Source organism: Otolemur garnettii, unplaced genomic scaffold (assembly GCF_000181295.1).
Source record: "Otolemur garnettii isolate 467f Iridium unplaced genomic scaffold, OtoGar3 scaffold00110, whole genome shotgun sequence".
Taxonomy (NCBI): domain Eukaryota; kingdom Metazoa; phylum Chordata; class Mammalia; order Primates; family Galagidae; genus Otolemur; species Otolemur garnettii.
This window is the reverse complement of record NW_003852505.1, coordinates 157585-162177: the sequence shown is the minus strand read 5'-3', so window position 1 is coordinate 162177 and position 4593 is coordinate 157585. Positions and strand designations below refer to the sequence as shown.

Genomic DNA, 4593 nt, shown 5'->3' with positions numbered 1-4593 from the left:
AGGCGCCTGTAGTCCCATCTACTTGGGAATCTGAGGCAAGAGAATCACTTAAGCCCAAGAGTTGGAGGTTGCTGTGAGCCACAGCACTCTACCGGGGGTGACAAAGTGAAACGCTGTCTCAAAAATAATTAATTAATTAATTAATTAGGGTTTTTTTTAGAAAGAATTCATGTGATTACTGCCATAGTTGCCGGCGTCCCCAGCGCCTTGCTCCGGAGTTTGCACACCCCCCTCTCTGGAGCCTGGCCGCGGGAGGGGAGGAAGGGCTAGGCCTGCAATGCTCGCTCCTGTTGTTCCTGGGGCTGTGGAGGAAGAAACCTGAGCGCCCAGGCCTGACAGGACTTGGTGGAGGTGGCTTGGAGAGAGCGGTGGAGCTCAGGGAGAGAGAGGGGTAGGGGTGGAGACAGCGCCAAATAGACTCCATTAGAGGCTCGGGCTGGAAGCTGCTTTGCATTGGCTGAGGAATAGAACGCAAACGCTGCAGCCACCCAACCCTTGCTGCTGCGGCGCCACAGGCAGGCAGTGAGAGGAGCACGCAGAATGAGCAATGGCTCCAGAAGGAATCAATATATTGGATGGTTGGCACCCGTAGCTCAGTTGGCAGGGCACCAGCCACATACACCAAGGGTGGCAGGTTCAAACTCTGGTCAGCTAAAAAGACAGCAGTGACAAGTGCAACAACAAATAGCTGGGCGTTGTGGCGGGCGCCTGTAGTTCCAGCTACTTGGGAGGCTGAGGCAAGAGAATCGCTTAAGCCCGAGAGTTTGAGGTTCCTGTGACGCCACTGCACTCTATCCAGGACAACAGCTTAAAACTCAGTCTCAAAAAAAAGGGAAGAAAAAGAAGAAGTTGGATGTATGCTATGCTGAGGGGACATGAGAACTGAGTGTCACATGAGGGACCTGAACCACCATGTCATCTGAGAGTAACAGGAAGGTGCACATTGGCTAGGTGATGCTTAATTGGTGGAGAAACTCAATGTAAAAAAAGATTGACCTGACAATGCTCTCTGGTGAGAAAAGAACTTGGCTTCTTAAGACACATTGGTCCTTGGATAAGTATGGTATTCAGCCAGATGACAAGCTTCAGTTCACACCCCATCACAAACTGCTCTGCCTGCAACTTCCTAACATGAAGTATGTGAAGGTGTAAGTGAATTTCTCTGATTAGAGTTTTCAGAACTCTTTATGAAATCTTTAAGACTTTTAGTATCAGACACCCTGAAGAACTTTCTCTTTTAAAAAAGCCCAGAGATCCAACAAAGGAAAAAAAGAAAAAGCTAGATGATCAGTATGAAGATGAGGTACTTCAATTAGGGGATCATCTTACCACTACTGGGTCAGGAAATATGTATTCAATCCCAGGACTTTATAATGAAACAATGACCCCAAATTATGATGCTCATGATGGAAGTCCCTTGTCCCCAACTTCTGCCTGGTTTGGTGAAAGTGCATTATCAGAAGACAATCACATTGCCAGAAAACTTGGCAAAAATGTTCGAGCCTCAAGCTATTTTTGATAAAGCAAAAATCAAGCAAGGATTGCTTGATTCTTCAATATCTATCATAGAACAAGGTACAAAGAAAAATGAAGCCTTGCTTCTCTGATTCAAGTATTAGAGCTTTTTAAATTTGAATTTAAAGTATGATGCAATCAGAATCAAACAGCGTTATGAGCAGGTCAAATAAGCTATTCTCTTAGAAGAAATTGAATGCACAGAAGGAATGATGATGTTTGCAGCTTTGCAGTATCATATCAATAAGTTGTTGATCACAACAGAGAACATTTGAACAACAGTGACAAAGAAGTTGATAAAGTCGATGCTGCTCTTTCTGATATGCAGATTAAGGGAGTAAAACAACAATTTGGGGTGACATTACTTCAATTCCTGAGTTTGTTGACTATATTAAAGTTTTCAAGCCAAAAAAGCCGACCCTGAAAGGTTACAAGCGATACTGGTGCACCTTCAAAGACATATCTGTTTCATGCTGCAAGAGCAAAGAAGAATCCAGGGGCACATCAGATCACCAGATGAACCTCAGAGGAAGTTATCCCAGATATAAAGGTTTCAGGACAAAAATTTCACATTAAACTCCTAATTCCATTTGCAGAGGGCATGAATGAAATCTGGCTTCATTGAGACAAAGAAAAGCAGTATGCACATTGGATGGCAGCCTGAAGATTAGCCACCAAAGGTAAGACCATGGCAGACAGTTCTTTTGGCCTAGAAGTTCAGAATATTCTTTTCTTTCTGAAAATGAAGCATTTAAACCCAGATATTCTACAAGTTGCAAGCCAATTCTCCCAGTACCATTTGTTAAATAGGGAGTCTTTCCCCCAGTTTAAGTTTTTGATAAGCTTATCAAAGATCAAATGACGATAAGTGCCTGGGTTCATCTCTTGGTTCTCAATTCTATTCCATATATCTACCTATTTTTGTGTCAATACCATACTGTTTTGATCACTATAGATTTATAGTATAATCTGAAGTCTGGTAGTGTGATTCCACCTGATTTGTTTTTATTTCTGAGTAATGTCTTGGCTATTTGAGTTTTTCTCTGATTCCATATAAAATGAAGTACTAGTTTTTCCATATCTTTAAAGTATGACAGAGGTGCTTTAATAGGAATTGCATTAAGTCTGTAAATTTCTTTGGGTAGTATGGACATTTTAACAATGTTGATTCTTCTCAGCCATGAGCATGGTATGTTTTTCCATTTGTTGACATCTTCGGCTATTTCTTTTCTCAAAGTTTCATATTTCTCTTTATAAGGTGGGAATACAAGCTAGTATGTTTCTTTTGGAAAGAAGTCTGGAGAACACGCAGGGATCTAAAAATTGACCTGCTGTTTGATCCTGCAATTCCGCTACTAGGAGTATATCCAAAAGACCAAAAATCAGTTTGCAAAAAGATATTTGCACCAGATTGTTCATTGCAGCTCAATTCATAATAGCCAAGTCATGAAAGAAGTCCAAGTGCCCATCGACCCATGAATGGATTGATAAATTGTGGTATATGTATACCATGGAATACCATGCAGCCTTAAAAAAGACGAAGCCTTTACCTCTTTTATGTTTACATGGAGGGATCTCAAACATATTCTCCTGAGTAAAATGTCTCAAGAATGGAGGAAAAAGTATCCAATGTACTCAGTACATCTATGAAACCTACTTATATTTACTCACACTTTCTTATGAACGATAGAACACAACTATAGCCCATGATGAAGGAGATAAATGCAGTGGGAAGGGAAGGGGGAAGTTTGACAGAGGGAGGGTAAAAGGCAGGATCACACCTATGGAGCATATGACAAGGGTACAAATCAAATCTGTGAAGTGTAGAACAGAGATATTTTGGTACAATAATCAAGTAAATGAGGTGAAAGCTATGTTCATTGGTTTAATGTAACCATGTCAGATTGTATATAAAAAAAAAATCAGCACATTGTACCCCACATATGCATAAATGTATTCATGATCTATGTATATTTGACTTAATAAAAAATAAAAATAAACCCAGATCTTCAGTTACTACCAGAGCAGAACACAACTGACATTAACCCTGAATGTTTGGTGTCCCCTTGATATCTAAAAAATTATAAAAACAAGCAGATAATGACAAGAATCTTGGAGGCTCTTCAGAATGTAGCTCAAATGAGTTTAATTGAAGCCAAGATGAGATTTATTCAAGCTTGGCAGTCCTTACCTGAATTTGGTATCACGCACTTCATTGCAAAGTTGCAAGTGGGCAAAAAAGAAGAAATTATTGGAATTGCTTACAAAAGACTAAGTAGGATAGATGCCAGCACAGGAGATACTATTAAAATGTGGCATTTCAGCAACATGAAACAGTGGACTGGGCACTGGGAAATCAAAATGGTCTCTGTAGAGTTTGCAGATGAAGAACAGATGTCTTTCATTTGTAATGAAGTAGATTGCAAAGTGGTTCATGAATTCTTCCGTGGCTATATATTTCTCTCCACATGTGCTGCTAAAGACCAAAATGAGAGTTTACATGAGAAGATATTTTACAAACTTACCTGTGGTTGTGTGTGAATAGAAGTTTCATGTAATGAAACTCCATGGCCATAACAATATTTAACATTTAAAAGCTATTTGTTATATGCTGCTTAATAAAGTAAGATTGAAATTTATTATTTTATCATGAAAACTTTTTGTGCCTTATCAGTTAATACGTTCACTAAACAATCATAACTATTAATCTGCTATAGTGATACAATAAAAGGTCTGTTGAATTTGGCACACAGCCCTCAGGGCCATGAATTGAAAACTGAAATAGTGGGCAAATACCGATTGAAGCCAGCCAAACTGTAACAACCCATATACCTTAAAACTACCCAGGGTTTAACCTATTTATCATGTCTAATGCATTTGTTTTAATATATGCTTCATTTGACGTTATGTTTTAAAATATCCTACTTTTGGTAGCCATTTGACTTTCCCCAACCTATGCGACCATAAATCAGGCTTATGAGAAATGCCTGATTAGTATAATTGTTTGACCTTGAAGGAAATTGTTATTGGTACATTATACTTGGTTTGTTTCTGTCCTTGAATAACTATGTACGTATA

General features: G+C 39.3%; 1 pseudogene; it reads left to right on the top strand.

Moving 5' to 3' along the window:
• The first annotated feature begins 912 nt into the window (after positions 1-912).
• LOC100954432 lies at positions 913-4148 on the top strand (annotated as a pseudogene).
• The last annotated feature ends 445 nt before the right edge of the window (positions 4149-4593 follow it).